General features: G+C 33.6%; 1 pseudogene; it reads left to right on the top strand.

Moving 5' to 3' along the window:
- Positions 1–587: 587 nt before the first annotated feature.
- Positions 588–1,964, top strand: LOC149571424 (anaphase-promoting complex subunit 8-like; annotated as a pseudogene).
- Positions 1,965–10,148: the final 8,184 nt, after the last annotated feature.

Here is a 10,148-nt window from a genome sequence, read left to right on the forward strand (position 1 = left end):
AGAACAGGCTTATTGTATAGATGGGCTAGGGGATTGCATTTATGTTGCAGCTTAGTGCAGATTAGTCGAGACCATATTTGGTTGTTCCAATATTGGAGGATTTTACAACCACATAATGGACTATTCTTAGCTACCATGTGACCTCCCTAAATCATATACCTTTACATTATTTCTACTACGCTACTTCTACTATCAAATCTAACTATAAAACTTGAATATCATTCACCATACATCACTCCTACAGGTGTACATTCATCATTTATAATCAAATTCAATTATTGTAAGTTTTAAAATTGTGTATCTTAGTGATTTTAAGTTATTCAAGTATTACAAAATTGATATAAAAATAAAGAATATAACATTTAATGTAGACCCACGAAAATTCTCTACCTAGGGCTTCATTCTTGAATGATTGTAGGCAATTTGAGGGTTAGTTCATTTAATTCCAATCATATTAACACGAATTTTTTAAATTGTTGGCTACCAGATATAAGTGCAATTTCCTATAAGAGAGTGTTAAGGTTGTAGGCTGCCTCATATCAAACCTCAACTACTTCTTTTCATTTGGGTTAGCCATTTGATTGGAAAAAAAATTATCTAGTACTTAGAGTAATGACACTCTTGATGCATTCAGAATGTACTTGTATGGCATTGTGCTATATAAACATGGAAAGGATAAATCAGCCTATGATGTTCTTGTGATATCTTTTAATGCATATACATGGAGCTAGAGTGTCTGGCTTGAGCTATAGGATTTATGTAAAAATATTAGTATCCTAAATAGGCTTGAGTTGAAAGATTATTGGATGAAAGATTTTTTTTCTTGTAAGTGCTTACTTGGAACTCCACAAAATTATTGAAGGTTTAGAAAAATATATGATTTTACATGAATATTTCCTTTCAGAGAGTATATTTTAGGTCATATCAACATCAATATTTTCTAATTCAAGTGATTATAAGAGAGATGAAAGCTTATATGTGGATATGCTCAAGTATGATGCCTATCATATTGATAGTATGGATATCTTTACAAACATATAATATGTAAAAGAATTATTTACTTCTCTACCTAGCACATAAAGTATTTTTTTACTGAAATATATAGCCCTAAGTCCAGTTTTATAATTTGAAATTATTGTAGTCTCAAAGGTCAGCATGAAAAGGTTTTTTTGTATTTCATGTGGGCAATAAAGATGAAAAAGAACTATCTGGAGGAAACTTCATAGTTAAGTGCACTCAAGCTAGAGTAGTACTAGGATCGGTAACCCCCCGTGAAGTCCCTGTGCTTCACCTCTATGACCATCACCTAGATCTAATGAGTACTACGTGTTCCATTTATTCTCAGGAGAGATGGATTCATATTGAATTACTACTCATGAAATATGAGTCAATGAGTTGGACTCAAAAGCTACATAGTTAAATCCTGGCAGCAATATCACAATCTGATTTGATGTAAAAATTATCTCCTACATATCAAAAGAACTACCTTTCAGCATGGGCACTTATGGGGCAAGAATATGTTGAAATGAAAAATACTCCAGTCAGTGTTGATGCTTAATAATGATTTATTGATATAAATCAAATAGACTATTATGTGATATGATTTAGGGAAAAAATTGTGAAATTTTATCCATGCTCAACTATGTTCTTTATTATCATCAGAAAGCAACTTTTTTGGGTCTTGATGATGCTCGCTTGTGAATTGATATTTATAATTTATATGATAATGAGAAATTGAAAATGCTTGATCAAGCCATGAAGTATTATATTAAGGATTTAAGAAAAATGCATCTAGGGTGCCATGATGAAGCTATTACAAAATGAATCTTGACAGCAAGAAAATTAATAGAATTATTTTCCCAAAAATGATTGAAGCACTATTGTACCTTGCAAATAGTTTGAATAAAATAGGAAAAAGTGATTTTCTTTATACCTGGAAATACTTTGAACCTTATCCAATGTGATTGAATGCAATTTTATCTTTGGTATTCTTGTTACCGAGTGGAGGAGCATAACTTGTAACACCTGCCCACAAAGAAAAATCAAACAAATTGTCATTTTTCACTAAAATATATCATACAAATGTAATTTACTAACACAATGTATTAAAGAGATGGTTCTTTCAATTTATATTCTTATCTACTAAAATATTAAGATAGGGGAAAAGAATGAGAAACTGATTACCATTTTTCCTGTCAAACTAATATGCAATATAATAACCCTAATGTTTGACAAACCTTACTAAGCAATTAGTATTCCTTTACATAAGGAATCATGGTGAAGTAAGTGAAGCGATGAATCTGTGGAAGAGTAAACATGTACAACATCTATGGCATCTTCAGCCACTTTGGTGGTGTTGGTTTAAGTAGCCCCGTGCAAAAGCAGTGTAAAACTCACAACACACACATTCGACACTACCCCAATTTTTGAGGTTGTTACACCGAAGCAACCAAACTGTGTCTTGTATTGCCATCAAGCATAACTATGAAAATCAATTACTCTATGGAATTTGAAATGATTTTAGCTTGGTAGATTAGATGACCTTTTCGCAAATTGATTACCTTGACAATAAATTAGTTTTTCCAATGTTAATTATGTAAAAGCTATGTCGAAAATTGACAATACATTATGCAAAATCCAAAATGAATTAACAACAATTTAATTTGTCATATGAAATTATGCAAAATCCAAAATGAATTCAATCCCAATTTTTTAACAAATCTATCTACCAGACCCTATTAACAAATCCTAATATTTTCCTTCCATGGAAGTTCTTTGTCGAATTGGTACTCCATTATAAGGTATTTGCTACTATTACTCCTATTTATGCTTTTTTGTCTATTCTAAGAATTATCTTTAATGGTTTACTTCAAAATGAGTTGCTACAAATAGGATGTACCCTAACCTCTCCCCGAACTGAACCTACAATTTAACCTATTATACTTATATTTCAATGTAAATGACACAAGATTATGAATCAACTGATGAAGATATTATCATTCTACCATTCTCAGATTGGTTTTTCTAATAGTCATTTGGATTGCCTTAGACCATAAAACAAGAGGGAAAAGCATGTGCTCTCAAATAGAATAAAATGTTGGCACATACATGTCTTCCACATTCCAATTCCAATGGACAAAGTCACCAACACAGATATTATGTTGAGTTATTGATAATAGATTCTAATGCATACATTCAAATGGAAAATATGAAAATAAACAAGCGGAACAGCCTCAGTTATTTACCTTTGGGAACAACTAGTTTAGGGAAAAATCTAGTGCATGTTCTTGCTCTGTTGCCTACCTTTCTATGCAATAGTGTTCTCTCTGACATGTGGGGGCAGGGGAGACAAGGAGGGTCCTTTGTTGTCTCCTTGGCTATGCAATAGTTCTACAACACCCTGCCCCCCTCTCTCTCTATGCAATAGTTCAGAGTTATAATCCACATTTGAAATGTGGAAAGCTACCTTCTCTTTGGAAAGGGGAGGCGAGGGAGATCCTTTCTTGTCTAGTTAGCTATACAATAGTTCTCTCTTTCTCTAGGTAGGTGAGAGGCAGGGGCTCCTTTCTTATCTAATTACTGTCTCTCTAGTGATAGGGAAGGTTGAGGGAAGTGTACAGATGTTTTTTTGAAATAGAATCATGCTAAAATGAAAACAAAAGAAAAGTGAAAAACCAATGTCAAACCACTGATGGATTCCATGATTTAAACATCATCATAGAGATCAAAACTATTGAGATATAAGATTTATATAGCCATTTCCATCACTAAATTGTGAAAGTACATGCAAGCAAAGTGTCACGTCACAAGATTCCTACCCATGAAATGCTTACCAGACCCCCAAAATCATCAAAAAGTGTTGTTCAAATCCTTTATACTTGGGCATCAATCACTAAGTGATCTGGTTCATGGGAATTGGTCTAGTCAGCCAGTCTTAGGGAAAACCTTCTTGGTGGCTTTTTTATTCCAGTTCTTACAAGGAATGTACCAGCCTATAAATTGCCTCACATGGTTAGATTCTAGAAAAATAAAAAAAGAATCTTAATTATCCTTCTACAAAAGTGATCAACAGATTATACCTCACTATCTAGCATCCATATGCTAAAATCTTCTCTTGTCTATTTAATTTTAGTTAAGTCCCAAATACTATTATCAGGGAACTGAGCTTCAATTACTAAATCATTGCAAATGTAATGCAATGATTTGAAGTCACTTGGTGAATAAACTACCAATGAAAACAATGGTGAATGAAGAACATACAAAAATTTGGAATGGTTTTCTAAGCATGATTTGTAATTATAAAGCTTTGCTTTGAACAAAATGCCACAATCAAATTGTGAACTAGAGAATAGTGCAAGGCCACACAGGCAATTACTTCCCACAAATACTATGATAAGAAAAGATAATGCTCACACACTACTTGAGATCTGAAACAGAACAAGCTTCAACAATACATTGCAATATATAGATGGATCTTTTGGCATTGTTACTAAAATTGTTTACCTTCTAGGTAAGAACATAATTTTGTTTCAATATACAAATCTTCAAAAGGAATTTCATATCAGAAAAAAAAAAAGTAACCAAAAAAAATTTAAATTGCAGTGCACTAGGAATAATATAGCACATAATGAGTATTAAACCCCAGTTGAACAAAAGACTATACAGTGGCTTCAATAAAACTGATGCTACACCTAAATCATCACTTGTAGCAAGCAACTTGAAGATATGTAGTACAAACCATCCCAGAGAACAACCTCTAATTTTTAAAAACTTTCACTTTTACTAGGTGAAGTTACCTCATTGCATTTTACAAATAAGAAGTCTACAGTAGTTGGTGACTTGTAAGCATCAACACTAAGGAAATCCATTGTCTACTCAGTTTGCTGGTCGTGAGTATCAATATTTTAAAGTCCTAGTGGTGGAGGTATCAATGGGAGTTGACCTGTTCACTGATTCTTTTCAATGTTATCAACTCTCTAATGAGCTTGTGCACTGGATCTTGACCTACAATGCATAAAATACTGTTATTTCTCTTTTGATTTTCCTCTATAGAAGCCTGTCAAATCATAGTACATGGATTTAATAGATGAAAGGAAGTAGTTGAAAGAATTTGATGAGTAACTACATTATTTAAAAATTACACAAACCCATGGCATGTGTAAGAAACATCTTGGCAAAGCTTCTGCAGACACTTTCAAAAATACTAAATTACCACTTGTTTAAATCAACAATCACATTTCTATAAGAACTAGCCATCCACAGATAAGCTACTTGCGAGCTAGTTGTGTTAAATTATCCTCAATGTCATCTTCCTCATGGTTGACACTAACAAGAGGAGCTACATGAGTTGATGTTCTTTTTCACATAATAGGAGACCCTGTAGTAATGGAGTCATGTTTCCCTACCACACGATCTAATTCATCATTCAATGCAAGACCCTGACCAAGAAGCTCCTCATCCCTGCATTAAATTTGAAATAAAGGTGAACCAGCTAGATAATGGGCTAATAAAACATGCTTTATTGCTAGTGAGAAGCATTAAAAACTAGTTCACTTTGCATTTGTAACCTTGGGCAGGGTCTTAGCAACATGCTTGCATTGAACCTTTGATGTAATGGAGAAGTACACAACCTCACAACCCTCAGGAAGGCTTTCTTAGATAAGAAGTTTTTGAGCAGACACAAATCCTCACTAGTAATGTTGCTATGATTTTCTTATTTAAATCCAAACAAAGTTGTATTATCTTGGGTAGAGGAGACTACTATTGTTTGTGGTTAAGGATCCTTTAGGTTAGTAGAATCACATGCAAATTGGATGTGACATTGTAGTAAGAAAACTATAATAAGAGCTAGGAGCTTGCCTAGTGATCAGGGCTTGAGACTAGACACTGCATGAAGCATTTGTAGGCATTTGAGTCTCAAGCATCACCAGCTCAAAATCAAACTAAAAAGGAAACTTGGTGAATAAAACTAAATAAAAATAGTCTTCTTGAGTAAACATCAACATTGTATGAACAATACCATTACAATGCACTATACTTGGTACAAATATAGTGTTGGCTGAGTATAAAGAACATTGGTGGTGAATTCAAGTCCAAGTTGCAAAAGAAAAGACATTTACATAAAAACTAAGCAACCTTGTCTAGCAAGAAAAGATATATAGATATTTCTGATTGAAATTACAAATTGATGCTAAAAAACTTAAACCATAAGAATTGTTCTATAGAATAATAAAGAAGAAATATGAAGAATCAAACACCTGAAGGATACAATGTTGATGTAGCTTCAGAAAGATCGTCCGAAAGACATCATATGCTTAGGCTAAAGGAGCTTTGAGATTCATTACTACACTCGGAATGGGCTCATCTTCAATCTTCTGATGATTGAAGATGAGCCCATTCCTGAGTGTAGTAATGAATCTCATATAATGCAATCTCATCAATGAAGTGTATTAAAAGCTAATAGAGCATCTTCGCTAGTTGATCTCCCTTACGAACCATAGGAGAATGCCAAAGATAGTCATGATGCTAATAGGCACATCGTGACTATCTTCGAAATTCTCCTATGGCTCTTGTGGTTCTACTCTTATAACATGAGGCTTCCTCTTCTTTTTTCAAGCATAAGGCTGATGCAGCCTTGTAATAAGAAATAAATTGTTTCAATTTGGATTATGTACAACACAAACAAAACCAAAATGTAATAGCAATTTTTAATAGAGAAATGAACTATATAAACTTATAAAGCTCATAATAATAATAGTCCATAAACAAGAGCTAAATTCTGAGTAGACAAAGTCTAGACACATGAAGCATACCTGATTGATCAAAATCAAATCACTACCAAGCCTTTTAACCACTCCTTAATAGAACTTTCTCTATCACCAAGTTTGCAGCAAGGTTTCTGTTTATTTTTGGATCTAATGTTAATATGGCATCTCCATCCAAAAATTTCTTCAGAGCCTGAAAGATTTATATATGAAGTGATCAAAAACTCAAAATCTGTCATGAGAAATAGAGCTTCAACACTGATAGTTTATACATCTGCTAAAATCATAACAACCCTGTTCAAGGAAAAACATGCTTTAATTCAATATGGTTCACAAGAAAAGACTTAGTTTATACAATTAGGATGAAAAAAATTAGTAAGGGACATTGATTGCGAGCACAACAAATATATTGTTCATAGAAATGGCAGTGACACCGACATTTGTATTTGTGCCAAGTACAATTAATTATGTTATGTATCACCACATGGGTACCATATGCAAAAGAAATATTTGTCAAATCCTTTTCTTAGATTCAAGGAAACTTATTTTGATAAGAAAAATGAAAAACCCTTTCCAAGTATGGTGCTTAAATGCATTACTAATGTTCAGGTCTTTTTGATCTGGAAGATATAACCATTTAGCTACTGCATAAGAATTGCTCTCTTTTAAGCATTCATTGTAGCAAATTTCAGGAACTCCATGCTACCAGATTTTACACAATTTCTTTCTAATATTATTTTTGGCTAATAAGCATGAAGACTACGTCGATATTAAATGCACTTGAATTCAAAAAAATATGATATTATATAGAATAATAATAGCTTTTGAACAATGAATATTTGACTAAATTTCAGACTGGACTACATTGGAGTACAACTAAATGTTTCAACTAGTATACAGCCAGCCCCCCTGAGCTGAAGCAATTGAGTGTCATGACATTCTTGATAAGAAAATATAATTATCATAGTACATAGAATGAGGTAATTTACAAAATCATTATAATAATGAATAATAGAATGAAATGCTACTATCTTAATCTAGACTCTAATTTTTATCTAGCAAATGAACAAGAAAGGAGTTTGAATGAGAAGCCACAGTGATTTCTTTTCATCTGATTAACTTTGAGAGTTTCAAATTTTAGGTCACTTGGTGATATTTGCAAGGTCCAATAATGAAAAAAGAGGCTGAGGAATTGGTACATGTAATGATCTATACATTTTTCTAACATTTTCATGAAATGACCTGGGATGCTTGCAATGGCTATCAAAACTCAAGAAGCTCTCTTCCATCATGTAAATTTACATGCAGCCTACTTGTTCACTGTCACTTGCAACATATTTTTTAGGACTTGGATGGTCAGTATAGTCAAGTGGATGCTCACTCTCTTTTGAATGGCCACTTTGTTGGAAATGATTGAAAAGCTCATGAGGGAGATTGTTGGAAATGACTGAAGAGATCATACATAAAAAGTAATGGAACTGGTAAACAATGCTCTCAATCATTGTTTTGTCATTGATGTCAAACTTGCTACTTGCAGGAATGACAATTGCTTTAGTGATCCAAATACTATCAATTGGTTGATTGACAAGGAGGAGGCAATCAATAAGATGTAACTAGAACACCTAGAGAAAGGTTGAAGTTATGATGTTGTAATGAAGTAGAAGGATCAGCGAAGCCATTGATGAAAAAGTGTATTGATGACATACTCTAAGACACAGAGAATGGGCACACTGAAACATATCAAAGATGTAAGGTTTTAGCTAAGTCATTTGTAAAGCCTAACTAAGTGCCGAGCAGATACAAGTGCCAAGCAGATACAAGTGCCGATTAGATACAGGTACCGAGCAGATACAAGTGCCGAGCAAGAAACAAGTGCTGAGCAAATACAAGTGCCAAGTAACACAGAGGTGTTGAGCATCAGTAAACCAATAGTGCCGAGTTGCTGTATTATTTTAAAAATTGAAGATTCGTCAGATCTAAGCTGACAAGGTTATTATCTTGAATTATGTGAATTAAATAGAAGATAAGAATGATGAGCTGGTGGCACAAAACACCATGTAGAACATTTTTGGAGAATACAACTAGACTCTAGACAAAGTTTCTAGATAAGAGCAAGATATGGGGTAGATACATTGTATCCTACCTAATCCATTTGAAACCCTAAAATTGGAGAAGGAGAATCGAGCGACAAAGACAATCCAAATTTCTATTTAAGGAGTCATAAGGTCACGAAGCAAAAAAAAAAAAAGGAGGTCAAGCATGAAAGCATAAAGTGCTGAAGGAGGTGCTAAGGAGTAAGAAAGCACAATTACTCTGCTTCAACATATGACCACATATATGGTTGCATTGGTATGATGAGTAAGAAAACTCAAGGAGGTGAAGCTTGAGATGACAAGTTGTCAGAGCTGAAGTGATCAAAGCCAAGCAAAAGGACTGAACTGAAGTGTGATATGAAATCTGCAAAATATGTTGTAAGTTGTATCAGATCAACAAGCCATTATTGTTACTTTCTAGCAATTGTAACAGATAGTTTAAATCCTATGGACTTAGGTTGGTTTAATAGCCATGTTGTAAATCCTTTAATAGGGTGACATTCCAAGTGAATGTTCTAAAGTCCTTTGATCAGGCCCATTCCTAATAGTATGGTGAAATCCACTAACAAGGTCACATTTAACAGTGTGTTGTAAGCCTTTAACAGGGCATCACTTTAGAAGAGTGAGAATTAAGTAGCATGTTACTGGTGGTTTTTCCCAAATTGGTTTTCCACATAAATCACTGTGTCATGTGTTGATCTTGCATGTTTTATCTCTGCATATTGATTTATTGTAATTTGCTAGGATGATTGATTTAAGCTTGGATGGATGAAAAGTTTATGGATTCACTATAATTTGTGAAAAAGTATTATTAGGGCATTTCAACCTTAGATAACTGATTCACCCCCCCCTCTCAGTTATTCTAAATAATTCTAACAATTCGTATTAGAGCCAAACTGCTGATTTAGTTTAAAGGGACTATAAGCAGAAAAGATCAGAATGCCTAAGAGAGAAGTTCCCAAGCTCAACAAAGACAACTTTGTTGCATGGAAAAGTTTGATGAAGCTACCTCTTGGATCCATAGGAGATTATGCCCAAAATTCAATTGTTATTGAACATGTTGATCCAACTGGTACTCTTACTATAGAAGATTTGAAAAACAAACAGGAACACAATCAGACAATGCTGGAGATTGATTCTACGCTCAACTATGCTGAATTTGATGATATCAAAGAATGTGACATCCCATTAAAAATGTGGAAAGCCCTATCAAACATCTATGGAGGATATCAGAATGTCCAAAGAGAAAAAAGAGAAAGCCTCAGAGGAAAGTTTGATGATATAAAAATGG

This window comes from Cupressus sempervirens, chromosome 2, assembly GCF_028749045.1.
Source record: "Cupressus sempervirens isolate cs-2001-9-10 chromosome 2, ASM2874904v1, whole genome shotgun sequence".
Taxonomy (NCBI): Eukaryota; Viridiplantae; Streptophyta; class Pinopsida; order Cupressales; family Cupressaceae; genus Cupressus; species Cupressus sempervirens.